We start from the raw sequence: 14,090 nt of genomic DNA on the forward strand, positions 1-14,090 counted from the left end.
CCCTTCTAGCTTTGAAAAGAGATTTTTTTTTCTAGCTTTGAAAAGAGATTTTTTTTTTTTTGATAATTGCTTTTTTATTTAGGCTGTTAAAATGTATTTGTCTTCTCCAAAATGATATAAACCAAGTTTAAATGATAATAATAGTACTTTATATGTTGGTTAGATGTGCACTGATTGGTCACACCTGGAGTATAAGAAACGCCCTATGTCTTTATATTGTTGGAAAAGAATCCAATTTGAGCTCACCCTTGCTGAATTTGAAGAGATGTCCGAAAATGACTGGTTTATAGGGACAGGGAAGAGGGATGCGGAATCTCCCTTCACCTTCCTCCCACTTAGATCCTAGAACATGCCAGTGGCTATTCCTTGTGTACAGAAGGGAAAGGATTAGCATATATAGTAAATAGAATCCTCAGGATTCAGTCTCTCTGGCCCTTGTTCTGTTGGTTACTCGGTAAAGCTGACTGGTGCCCCTTCTCCATGTGTCAACATCCTGCCCCAGACAGATCACCGAGATGCCCCAGGGCAGCCCTCACCACGGAACACAGTCACATTCTCAGAGGCTCCCAGCACTCCTTGTTGGGTTTAGCCTGCACTGGCATCCATGCTGCCATTCTTTCACCTGATCAGTTACACCTACAGAGGTTCTGCAAGTGAGAAACCCATGACGCTGATGTAATAGCCAGATAAACCAGGCTCTGATGGCCCCAAATATTAGTAACTTGAGTCAACAAAGTTTCATTTCTTTCTAAGCCCAAAGTACAGATGGAAGTCTAAGTATCATATGTCTAAGTATTTAAAAGTTGTCAACCAAAGTAACAAATGAAATACGTTCTATCCTCTGGTAGGGCTGTTAGCATAACCAACACCATCTTGGGCCTGTTCAGTTCCTCCTGTCCTTCCACTAACCCTACCTAGGTCTGTACTGTGTAGTAAATCTCTTCTCTATTGTTAAGGGTTTTGCCCCTAATAGATAGCTTTTAGTGTTCATTGGGCTTCCCCGGTGGCTTAGAGGGTAAAGCGTCTGCCTGCAATGCGGGAGACCTGGGTTCAATCCCTGAATCGGGATGATCCCCTGGAGAAGGAAATGGCAACCCACTCCAGTACTCTTGCCTGGAAAATCCCATGGACGGAGGAGCCTGGGAGACTTCAGTCCATGGGGTCGAAAAGAGTTGGACACGCCTGAGTGACTTCACGTTCACTTTTAGTGTTCATTAGTTGTTGGGGGGCCACTATGCTCTGTTAGTCCCCAAACAATGATACTGACACATTTCTGGCACCCACAAAACTAGTCACCCGTCATAGGTCAGATACAGTTGTGACATAGGAATACACTCCTTGTCTCTGAGCATGTACCCTCATATCCTAGTTTCAGTTTAGTTCAGTTGCTCAGTCTGACTCTTTGCGACCCCATGGACTGCAGCACGCCAGGCCTCCCTGTCCATCACCAGCTACTGGAGTCTACTCAAACTCACATCCATTGAGTCGGTGATGCCATCCAACCATCTCATCCTCTGTCGTCCCCTTCTCCCCCTGCCTTCCATCTTTCCCAGCATCAGGGTCTTTTCAAATGAGTCAGCTCTTCACATCAGGTGGCCAAAGTATCGAAGTTTCAGCTTCAACATCAGTCCTTCCAATGAACATTCAGGACTGATTTCCTTTAGGATGGACTGGTTGGATCTCCTTGCAGTCCAAGGGACTCTCAAGAGTCTTCTCCAACACCACAGTTCAAAAGCATTAATTCTTTGGCACTCAGCTTTCTTTATAGTCCAACTCTCATATCCATACATGACTACTGGAAAAACCATAGCCTTGACTAGACGGACCTTTGTTGTCAAAGTAATGTCTCTGCGTTTTAATATGCTGTCTAAGTTGGTCATAACTTTTCTTCCAAGGAGCAAGTGTCTTTTTATTTCATGGCTGCAGTCACCATCTGCAGTGATTTTGGAGCCCCCCAAAATAAAGTCTGCCCATGTTACCACCGTTTCTCCATCTATTTGCCATGAAATGATGGGACTGAATGCCATGATCTTTGTTTTCTGAATGTTGAACTTTAAGCTAACTTTTTCACTCTCCTCTTTCACTTTCATCAAGAGGCTTTTTAGTTCTTCACTTTCTGCCATAAGAGTGGTGTCATCTGCATATCAAGAGGTTATTGATATACCTCCCAGCAATATCTTAATTCCAGCTAGTGCTTCATCCAGCCCAGTGTTTCTCATTATGTACTCTGCATATAAGTTAAATAAGCATGGTGATAATATACAGCTTTGACGTACTCCTTTTCCTATTTGGTACCAGTCTGTTGTTCCACATCCAGTTCTAACTGTTGCTAACTTATCTGCATACAGATTTCTCATGAGGCAGGTCAGGTGGTCTGGTATTCCCATTTCTTTCAGAATTTTCCAGTTTATTGTGATCCACACAGTCAAAGGCTTTGGCATAGTCAATAAAGCAGAAATAGATGTTTTTCTGGAACTCTCTTGCTTTTTCTATGATCCAGTGGATGTTGGCAATTTGATCTCTGGTTCCTCTGCCTTTTCTAAAACCAGCTTGAACATCTGGAAGTTCACGGTTCACGTATTGCTGAAGCCTGGCTTGGAGAATTTTGAGCATTACTTTACTAGCATGTGAGTTGAGTGCAATTGTGCGGTAGTTTGAGCATTCTTTGGCATTGCCTTTCTTTGGATTGGAATGAAAACTGACCTTTTCCAGTCCTGTGGCCACTGCTGAGTTTTCCAAATTTGCTAGCATATTGAGTGCAGCACTTTCACAGCATCATCTTTTAGGATTTGAAATAGCTCAACTGGAATTCCATCACCTCCACTAGCTTTGTTTGTAGTGATGCTTTCTAAGGCCCACTTGACTTCACATTCCAGGATGTCTGACTCTAGATGAGTGATCACACCATCGTGATTGTCTGGGTTGTGAAGATCCTTATTGTACCGTTCTTCTGTGTATTCTTGCCACCTCTTCTTAATATCTTCTGCTTCTGTTAGGTCCATACCATTTCTGTCCTTTATTGAGCCCAACTTTGCATGAAATGTTCCCTTGGCATCTCAAATTTTCTTGAAGAGATCTCTAGTCTTTCCCACTCTATTGTTTTCCTCTATTTCTTTGCATTGATTGCTGAGGAAGGCTTTCTTATCTCTCTGTGAATTCTTTGGAACTCTGCATTCAAATGGGTATATCTTTCCTTATTTCCTTGGCTTTAGCTTCTCTTCTTTTCACAGCTATTTGTAAGGCCTCCTCAGAAAACCATTTGGCTTTTTTGTATTTCTTTTCCATGGGGATGGTCTTGATCCCTGTCTCCTCCTGTACCGCATTACGAACCTCCAACTAAAGTTCATCAGGCACTCTTTCTATCAGATCTAATCCCTTGAATCTATTTGTCACTTCCGCTGTGTAATCATAAGGGATTTGACTTAGGTCATACCTGAATGGTCTAGTGGTTTTCCCCACTTTCTTCAATTTAAGTCTGAATTTGGCAATAAGGAGTTCATGATCTGAGCCACAGTCAGCTCGTGGTCTTGCTTTTGCTGACTGTATAGAGCTTCTTCATCTTTGGCTGCAAAGAATCAATCTGATTTCGGTGTTGACCTGACCATCTGGTGATGTCCATGTGTAGCGTCTTCTCTTGTATTGTTGGAAGAGGGTGTTTGCTATGACCAGTGCATTCTCTTGGCAGAACTCTATTAGCTTTTGTCCTGCTTCATTCTGTACTCCAAGGCCAAATATCCTAGTTTAAGTATAGAAATGTCCCAAAGGCCACTCAGCTGCACAGAGAATTACAGTACAATCAGGGATACTGCTGTCTGTCTAGTTCCACTCTGTATGTAATTCATGCTATAATAAATTGATCCATTGACTGTGCAACTGCCTACCTTGTTTTTCGGTCTCAAGATACTTTCTTAGTTCAGTGATGGGTACTTTTTGTTCCCTCTGATTTCAGATATTTCTTATCTTGAGAAATATGCCTTTACAACAACCTGTAAAACGAGACTTTAATTTAGAGTTCTGAGATGCCTTTCTTACAGTTCTGTGTTAGAACTTGGTAGTATACAGCATGATAGCCTTTTAGCCTGTCCAGTTCTTTGACACCTTATCTTATACATACAAGATATGTAAGTGCTCTTTGACATTTCCAAAGGGGAGCATAAAACCAGAAAAGATTAGCATGCAGACTTTGGAATCAGACTTGTAGACTTTTGGGCAAGGAATTCTGACAGCCCTGTTCTCTAAATCACGGAGGTGAATTTGGAAACGTGGAATCCACAAAGAATGAAGAGTGACTATATTTTGTTTTGTTTGTTTGTTTGTGTCCAGAATTTCCTGAGAGAAATGAACAAGTGGGTACACAGAAAGAGGCAAGGTGTGGTTATTAACTCTTCTGACCATCCTGGTGCAGAGAAGTTCAGATTTTAATAATCTAGTGTTGAGGTCTTCCGAGAAGGAGAAGGGATCACTTCTTTTCATTTTTGCTGACAGATCTCTGTGTGGGGTGGCGGAGGACCAATTAAGCTCAGGCAGTTTACATCACACTGGTGATCAGTGTGCCATCCAAGACATGTACTGCACAATTAATTAGCCCAGTGCATTCTTACTCCTTAGTTCACTTAGTCATCCATTACCACCCTCTGGGGTAAGGACAGTAGTGAGTGCAGAAGGAGTCGATGAGCTATTACAACATCCGCTTTCAGATAAGGAAATGAGGGTTGAGAGAAAGGCTGTAATATCACTTAATTCTTAAAATTCCTGGAAGTCTTCAAGAGGTTATAGAGCCAGAAGAGCAGAGAGTCACTTTTCTAGGCCATCTTTGCATTGAATCATGCAATTAATCATAGGCACAATATTTTGTTAGTAAGGAGAGCCTGAACTAATCACTATTGATAAAAAAGAAAAATAAAATAAAACCTGAATAAAAGAAAAAGAGCCAACACCACATGCCATTTCACTGATTTGATTTCTTTGATCTCTGATTATCATTTGTAAAATTTGCCTTCAGCAAATGAATGACTTGCTTGCTATGGGTCAGGCATTGCACATACTAGCTCTATGTGCAAGTTAGTAAATCCTCAAGTCAGCCCTGTAGGGCTCTCCTCTTTCCATATATGAGAAAGTGAAGGCTTAGGGAGGTTAATTAACACAGCAAAGGTCACACTGCTAATAAGCGGCTGAGCTGGGATTCAAATCCCCATCCATCTTCTCTATAAGCCAGGCTGTGCCCTTAATCAGATATTTCAGTGATCATACTGGCAGGTTCATCATAATATCAATATATACCTTGCAGGGCTAGAGTGCAAATTAAAGAGATGATATATATGAAAAGTGTTCAGGAAACCATGAGTCCTTGTAAAGCTTTGCTGTGATTATTTCTCTCAGTTTTACACAGAGCCAACTCTGCTGTCCTTAGTGGCCAAATCTATATTAATCCCATAATTCATCCTTAATCCACCCAAGTCTTGTTTGGCTGGCTTTCTCTATAACCAAAGGGATGTTGAAAATATGTCTTTTGTAAGAAAGATTTAACACCTGCTGCCAAAGGGAGCTGGGTCATCAGAGGAGAATAGATTCACTTACAACAGATGTAGATTAATTTGGACATTATTTCCCTACATAACCCAGGCACAAGGAAGTAAGCAACTGAGGGAGGGGTAATCGTGCTGAGAGTGGAAGCACTTATTACAAATAATTACCATGTAATTATCTGCAAGTTCCCTGAGTCTGTAGTATGTGGCTGGTCTTAGGAGGTGGCCCTTCCTTAGTAACTATAAGGAGACTGTTTCCATCAATTTATTGGGGCATGTGTCTGTGCCTTACAGCTGGGTCATCACCACTTGGGCCTACTTCTCAAAGCTGATGGCAGAACAGGTGTGGGGTCTCTTCCACTGGATCCACTCCGCTCTCCTCTCCTCATAGTACAATGACTTTTTTTTTTTGCAAGTGTGTGAATGTGACACATGTGACTTCTTTTCTAAAACAACATGTTTATAGAGCAAGTTAATATCAAACCAGTCAATCCTAAAGGAAATCAACCCTGAATATTCATTAGAAGGATTGATGCTGAAGCTGAAGCTCCAACACTTTGGCCACCTGATGCGAAGAGCCAACTCACTGATGCTGGGAAAGATTGAGGGCAAGAGGGCAACAGAGGATGAAATGGTTGGATGGCATCACTGACTCAAAGCACATGAGTTTGAGCACACTCTGGGAAATAGTGAAGGACAGGGAAGCCTGACGTGCTGCAGTTCATGGGGTCGCAAAGAGTCGGATACAACTGAGCAACTGAACAACAACAGCAATACAATGGGAAGACTGTGATGTTCCTATTTCTGATGCTGCCTCCAAGCTGTGTTCTCAAGCCATGAGGCGCCATAGAAGATGCATAACAACAGTTAAAAGGAGCAATGGCAGAAGCCATAACAAGTGAAGGGAAAGACACAGACACTTCCAACAGGGACATGGCTCGGTACAAGGTTAATTCCTCTGATTTTCATTCTAGGTCTGCATTATCATGGTAACAGCAGCTACAAATGTGGAAGCCAAGATGACCGGAATTATATGTATCTGCTTGAGTTGTGGAAATGAGCTATTCTGTATCTTCTTAGCTGGAAAGTAAGACTGCAAAGCTCTGGTCACAGATCAGTGAGGGATATGCTTTTCTATGTGTCCAGATTCAGTGGGACACACAGTGAGAAGACACAATTCAGTATCTTGGGTGAGACAAAGCATGACAGTCACAGGCCTAGAATCTCACAGAGTGTCATCATCACTATTGCTATAGCTATGGTTTCTTGGCCCCATTCTATATGACAAGTACCTTACGGACACGCTCTCATTTCACCCTCTTAACAGCACTGTGAGATAGTTAATGTTATTATTTACCATGAATGAAAGAAAAAGCTGAGACCAAATAACTTGCTTGAGGTCACCAGATGGCAGGTTCTAGATTTGAACCAGGGTCCAACTCATGCTCTGAACCACCAGGGCTTACCAAACCAGAACCTCCCCTAGGATATGCAGGTACAGAGAACAGGGCTCAGGGGAACCCTGAAGTCATCTGGACCGATCAACTGGCCAATTTAAAGCTGCTCTCAGCAAAGTCAATCAGAGAGACTTCCCTCTGGATTGTGCTAAAAGATACTGAACTGTGTCTTCTCCCCCAGTGTCTTTCACTGTGTCTGGATGCATAGAAAAGCATTTCCCTCATGGTGGTACAGTGGCTAAGACTCCACGCTCCCAATGCAGGGGGCCCAGGTTCAATCCCTGATCAGCGAACTAGATCCCACATGCTGAAACTAAGAGTTTGCATGCTGCAGCTAAGACCAAACATCCCAAGTGCCACAACTAAGACCTGGCAGAGCCAAATAAATATATATTACAAAAAAGAGGAAGAAAAGAAAAGTCAATCAGAGAAGTAGCCTTAACCAATCTTTCTACAAAGCCACTCTTTTTGCCTATCTTTGAGAACTCTTGATACAAGGAATGGGTTAAAAATATTATATCTAGCAGTTTGATCCTCCTCTGCATGTCATGTATTTTGATTTTTCACCTGTGAATTTGATTACATTTATGGTCATTTGGAAAGAAATGTAAAGAAATATTCTTTAAAGTACTAGAAATATTTGACCAGCTATGCCAAAATAAGCCAGTGAGTAGTGTAGAAAAGGAATACATTTGTCCTTAAAGAAAGAAACACACCAATTCTCTCCCATTTAATTGCCGATTATACATGTGCAGTCTGGATGCAAGCATACCCTACAGATGATCTCCTCCATTGCAGTGTGGTTTCCAAACAGAATTTGCTCATGGGTTCACTAAATGGGTCATTTCAGAAGCTTCAGGTCACTGGAGAATGGATGTTAATAAAGACAGGGAAATTATTATTTCATGAAAATGTATAGATTCATCCTTCTTGCCCATCCCATGGTTAGCTATCCCCAAATCCTCTCAATGTACCCAAGTATCTTTCCAAGTTGTACCCTCCTTTCCATAGGGACTGTAGTGGGTTGACTAATGCCGCCCCCCCCCCCCACCTTAAAATTCATATCCACCCAGAACCTCAGAATGTGACCTTATTTGGAAATAGGGTCTCTGTAGATGGAATGGGCTTCCCTCGTGGCTGAGTGGTAAAGAATCCACCTGCCAGTGCAGGAGACTCAGGTTCAATCCCTGGGCTGGGAAAATCCCCTGGAGGAGGAAATGGCAACCCACTGCAGTATTCTTGTCTGGAAAATCCCGTGGGCAGAGGGAGCCTGGTGGGCTACAGTCCACGGGGTCACAAAAGAGTTGGACACGCCTTAGCGATTGAGCACAGTAGACGGAACAAGTTAAGACAACGTCATATTGGATACAATGGGTCCTAAATCCCATGACTGGTGTGTGCATAGAAAGAAGACATGAGCCACACAGAGAGAAAAGCCATGCAAACATGGAGCAGAGATTGGAGTGATGCAGTTACAGGGAAGAAATTCGAGGCATTTCTGGGAGCTGGAGAAGGCAAGGAAGGATCCTCCCCCAGAGCTTCAGGAGAGAGCTGACTTGCAACATCTTGATTTTAGACCTCTCCAGAAATGTGAGAAAATAAATTTCTGTTGTTTTAAAGCACCCAGTTTGTGGTCATTTATTACAGCAGTTCCCCTCATCTTTTGCAGGGGATTGTTTTTAGTGAATTAATAGCAAGGAAAAATTGGAAGCAACTCAAATGACCAAATGTTGGAAAATGGTTGATTAAATCATAGTATACTCATATAATTGAACGTTATGCAGCCATTAATATGTTTTTGAATTAACAGTGTGTGAAAATAATTGGGATATAATATGCTAACTGCTAAAGAAGAACACATATCTCCGTATGATTCCAATTTTGTTTTAAACATATGTTTGTATAGATAAAGATTAGACAAAAATAGATCACTTGGTTATCTCTGCTGCTGCTGCTGCTAAGTCGCTTCAGTCGTGTCTGACTCTGTGCGACCCCATAGATGGCAGCCTACCAGGCTCCCCCGTCCCTGGGATTCTCCAGGCAAGAACACTGGAGTGGGGTGCCATTGCCTTCTCCTTGGTTATCTCTAAGTAGTCACAATGGGATTTTTATCTGATCTTTTAATATAGCCTCATAGTTGTATAAGGATCATGTATTACACTCATAATAAAAAAATAAGCAATACAGCTTACTCGAAAAATTCAGAAGACTTCCAGTTCAGTGGCTTTCAAGCTATTTTGACCACATCTTCTAGTAAAAAATATAATCTGCATTATGACTACAATAGGCTGAATAATGCCACTCCTTCCAAAGATGTTTGAATCCTAACTTCCAGAACCTGTGAATGTCACTGTTGGAAAAAGAAAAAAAAAATCCATTCTAGGTTCTTCTGATTGGTAAGAATTAACCTGACATAAGACAGATTAATAGGAGAAAGTCAAATTTAATTATGTACAGACAGAGGTCCCATAAGAAAAATGAGGTGAATAGACAAGTTGGGTAATTTAAGAGTTACATGCCATCAGAGAGAAGGAGAAGAGAGTAGGAATTTGGGCTCTCAAAAACGAGGAAAGGAAATTCACAAGGAGATGAAAACAAATGTTTGGTAAACAAATGTTTGCTATGCAAATATTAAGGCCCTACTACGTTTCCATGCCACCCCTAACCTGTCTTCTTTGTAGATATCTCTGGCTATGGTGCTCTTCCTGGACCAGGGCCCTGATCTAAATTCTTTTAGGCAGTTTAAGGAAGAGTTGTTTTTTTTTTTTTTTTAAATAGACTTCCCGAGTCTTCTGCTTCTTAAAGACAATCAACCTAAAATAATCCTCATGCCAAAGAGACACAATTTAGGGTGGCAAATTTGACTTCCTTACAGCTTTGCCTCTGAAACTTCCTCAAGAAGTTTCACAGTCCAAAAGTTTAGTTAGTAGACTGTTCTATCTCACTGAACCAGTTTCTTAGTCCCAACAATAGGTCACTTCAGTTAAACCCACTTCAGGAGATGTTGATTTAGGTGGTCTCCCCAGACTTATGGTGCAAGCAATCAGGTATTTAGCAAGAGGCACCTCTATGGAAACAGCTCTCCCTGAATCACCAAATGGAGGTGCAGATCATCAAGGAGTTTGAATCTGGTCTTTCAGGTCACGACAAAGTCATATTTGTCAAGGTAGGAAGGTCGAATCTATTTTAATAGTTTGTTAAGGGTGGTCTGAAGGAAGAATTTTTTTTTTCCACCAATGAAATTTTTCTCCATAAAAAGATAAGTGTGTAGAATTTAGTTCCTTACATAGTGTCAGTTCAGTTCAGTCGCTCAGTTGTGTCCGACTCTTTGCGACCCCATGGACTGCAGCACACCAGGCCTCCCTGTTCATCAACAATTCCCGGAGTTTACTCAAACTAGTCCATTGAGTCGGTGATGCCATCCAACCATCTCATCCTCTGTGATCCCCTTCTGCCTCCTGCCTTCAGTCTTTCCCAGCATCAGGGTCTTTTCAAATGAGTCAGCTCTTCGAATCAGGTGGCCAAAGTATTGGAGTTTCAGCTTCAACATCAGTCCTTCCAATGAACACTCAGGACTGATCTCCTTTAGGATGGACTGGTTGGATTTCCTTGCAGTCCAAGGGACTCTCAAAAGTCTTCTCCAACACCACAGTTCAAAAGCATAAGATGGCAGATAGTGATGGCCTTAGCACATACCCTGGGCCAGATGATTTACATTTAATGCCCACCACAATCCAGTAAAGTAAGTACTTATGAGAAAACCGAGACTCAGTGACATTAAGCAATTTGTTCCAGATCCGAAAGTTAATGCTACAGTTAGCCTTAGTTGCATAACAAACTCCCCCAAACTGAAGTGACTTAAAATAACAGTGAAATTTTCCCCCCGATTGGTGGGCTGGCTGGGCTGTTTCACTGCTGGCGCATGCAGCTGCATTCTTGCTGAGGGTGGGCTGAGCTGGAAGGTCCCAATGGCTTCTCTCACCAGGCTCCCAGCTGGTGCTCTTGTCCCTGAAATGCCTCTGTTCTCCTGCGCCTGACCTCTCACTCTATAGGAGCCATACCAGCTTCTGGTCATGGTGGTCCCAGGGAGGCTGTCTCAGAGTAGAAACTGCAAGGCCTTTTGATCCTAGGAAGGAACCGGCACGTGCCCACATTCTACTGGTCAAAACAGGTGCCGAAGCCAGTCCTGATTCAAGGGGAGGGAAGAGATATTTCACCTCTTGTTGGGAGGCATGGCTAAGTCACCTTGCAGAGGAGCATGGTGACCTTGCTTTGGCCATCTTTAAAAACAATGGATCAGAGTTAGTAGCTCTAGAGCAGAGCCAGGATTCAAAGTCAGGTGGCTTGGCTAAGATGCTTTCATAATTGCCATTTCTGAACCATGGCACGTGTGGGGGACATGGGGATGATGACACTCCTATATTTTTTCTTACCTCCGTGCTCCTGCAATCTCTTTACCTTTTTAGTCTTAAGAAAACAAAATTCAACTGAGTAGATTTAAAGATCTAATTGGCTTTATTAAGTGATTCATGTGCTCGCTTCAGCAGCACATATACTAAACGATTCATGAACTGGGCAGCATCCCATCTAACAGAAAGGAGTCTCAAAAAGCTGCAGAAAAGCAAAGGTTCCTAAAGGCACAGGAAAGGAGGGACAGGAAGTCATAAATGAAAAAAATGAATTATTTCAGGCAAGGTCGCCTACTTTGGAGGGACGAAAGAGTCTATCAGGTGAATTATCTCACTGGCGCTGACCAGGGAATTCCAAACTGATTGGATGAGATTATGTTAAAAGGGAAGGAAGGTAGGACTTGCAATAGGTTAAGTATTAAGTCTTGGTTTGATGACACGAACTTAGCACAAGTGACTTGTTGTTTCTTTTTCTTAAACAAGTCTCTGTCTTTCCCCCAGTGTCCGGCTCAGTGGCCTGAACCTAATGGTGGTTAAAACTACCTATTCAGGTAGGCCCCTTCAAAGAGATGGCCCTGAATGGGCTACTTAACCTCTCCAAGTCTGTTTCCTGAGTGCAAAGTGGGGGCAGTTATAACACAGAGTACATCGAGTTGCTCTAATATTCCGATGCAGTACTGCAGAGAATGTACTTGACACAGTGCTGGTTCTCACTGGGCCCCCAACCTCAGTGCTACTACCACGTGGAATAACTATCCAGGAATGTATGTTGGGCATTTAAACAGGGGGAGTAAATTACCACTCTGCTTCCAGATGCAAACAACAGATTTGCAAGCACCAGCTTGGGGAAATTATTTCAAAATACTGGGTAAATTCTAAGATAGCAGCTTTCAAAAAGTGAGAGAGAAAATCAACACGCACAAACAAATCACGGTCAGTCTTCCTCGGTTCATTGTTAATATCTCACGGTGAGACTGTTGGCTTCTTTCAGGATGGAAAAACGCTGATGGGGCGCGGCCAGGTCGCGGGGCGAAATGGGTGGGGACGTACCTCTGGCCCCTTAGGTCTAGGTCACGTGAGTCTCCTCTTCCTGAGAGGGGCACTCTAAAACTCGCGGTCTGCAGGACACTCGGGACTGCGAGGGGCGAGGGAGAAGGCCGCCTTACTTTTTCCGGACTCGGGAACCCTGAGAGATCAGTTCTGCCTGCACTCCCAAGCCGGGAAGAGCGCGGTCTGCGCTGCGTAAGTGCGCGGCTCCGCAGGGGTCGCTGGTCGCGCGACTCACAGGCGCAGGGAGGGCGGTCTCAGCAGCCTTTGGCGCCGAAAAGGAAGAAAGCTCGGTGGGGTAAAATGGGGTCGGGAGATCTTGGCTGGCTCGTAGTTTCCAAGTTGGATAATTCTTCTTTGCGTGCTGTCTGCCGGAACACGCTCCTGAAGGCTCCTGATGTTAACGCAATCTGAGGACATCGCTCCTGGGCTTCTTCCAAGCCATGGGCGTTTCAGGGACGCTCAAAGCTGTGGAGTCCTCAGTCATTCTCAGTGAGAGGGGTGGGAGGGACATGCCCTCCTCCTTCAGCAAGTCTCTGTGGGATGTTTTGATTTAATGGATCTTATAGAAGAAAGTGGAAAATGCCTTTGATTAGTGCGTGTCCAACAAAAGGAGACTTGGCTTGAGAGAAGGAAGGAAGGCACACGAAAAGGCTATTTTTCCAGGAACATAGAACTAGGAGGAAACCAGGGACATGGGGCAGGTGGAAAGAACTCTCTGCCAAGTGGATATGGTCCTTGCAGGGGAATTCATAGGAGCCAGGGGGACATGTAGAGATGTGTGTGAAGTGGAAGCATCCAGTGCCTTTTAGGTCCCCTTGATGTCCTGGGGGAAAAAAAAAAGACTTTGGCATGTGTATGGGTTTGAATCCTAGCTCTGCCTTTGGCTAAGTGGTGACCTTGAGCAAATTATTTATGCTTACTAAGCTTCTGTCTCCCCATTTGAAAGATACTTGTCCTTTCCACATCCCCTTAAATGTGCAATGAAAACTTTTTACTTTTTCTTTGTTGTTGTTGTTGTGGGATGAGTAAGAACAGAGATTTAAGGAGAAAAAAAATCCAATGGGACTTTGATTAACTTGAAAAAATACTTTTAAAAAAGTTGTTCAAAATAGGGATTGGAACACTTTTGGGAAAGGAACTGCACTGGCTTTGTTGGCATATGAATAAGTCTGAAGAGTTGTCAAAACCCTTTAGCTGATTAGGCTTTCTAGATTTGTACTCCAGGCTAATCTAAGTCCAGTGGAAATCCTTTTTAATGTAATGCAAGTGTTCTTAACAAAAAGCAGTCTTATTCTTCTTTTACAGGAGTTGGTTCTTTGGGATGGGCATAAGTGGCTCCACAATATATGTGAATCCCATTTATAAACTAATTTACAGTGGAGTTCCACTAGGCTTAATTTATAGCCTGAGAAATAAGTTAGCTTTGACTGACAGGCAGTTCAAATGACTTAGAAGTGTGTTAAGGGAAGTCCCCTGGGTTTATCAGTTCACGCCCCTTGAAAAAAAAAAGCAAGATGCAAACATCATGATAGTATTTTGTTAATGACTTTTTGTTTTGGAAAATGTTTGATTTGTTAGAGGGGGAAATTGTGTTGAATATTACCCTGGTATGCATGGAATTGAGACAGCACAGTCCATAGGGTCCATAG

The 14,090-nt window shown here is 42.8% G+C and overlaps 1 protein-coding gene across 6 annotated transcripts in view; it reads left to right on the forward strand.

Annotated features, from left to right (window-relative positions):
- Window positions 1-11,044: 11,044 nt before the first annotated feature.
- Window positions 11,045-14,090, forward strand: part of CPVL (carboxypeptidase vitellogenic like) — a 125,483-nt gene continuing 122,437 nt past the window's right edge. For all 6 annotated transcript variants that reach the window (XM_043872676.1, XM_043872673.1, XM_043872675.1 and 3 more), the window contains exon 1: window positions 11,045-12,633. The gene's annotated coding sequence lies outside the window, so the exon portion shown is untranslated. The remainder of the gene's footprint in view (window positions 12,634-14,090) is intronic.

Source organism: Cervus elaphus, chromosome 18, assembly GCF_910594005.1.
Source record: "Cervus elaphus chromosome 18, mCerEla1.1, whole genome shotgun sequence".
Taxonomy (NCBI): Eukaryota; Metazoa; Chordata; class Mammalia; order Artiodactyla; family Cervidae; genus Cervus; species Cervus elaphus.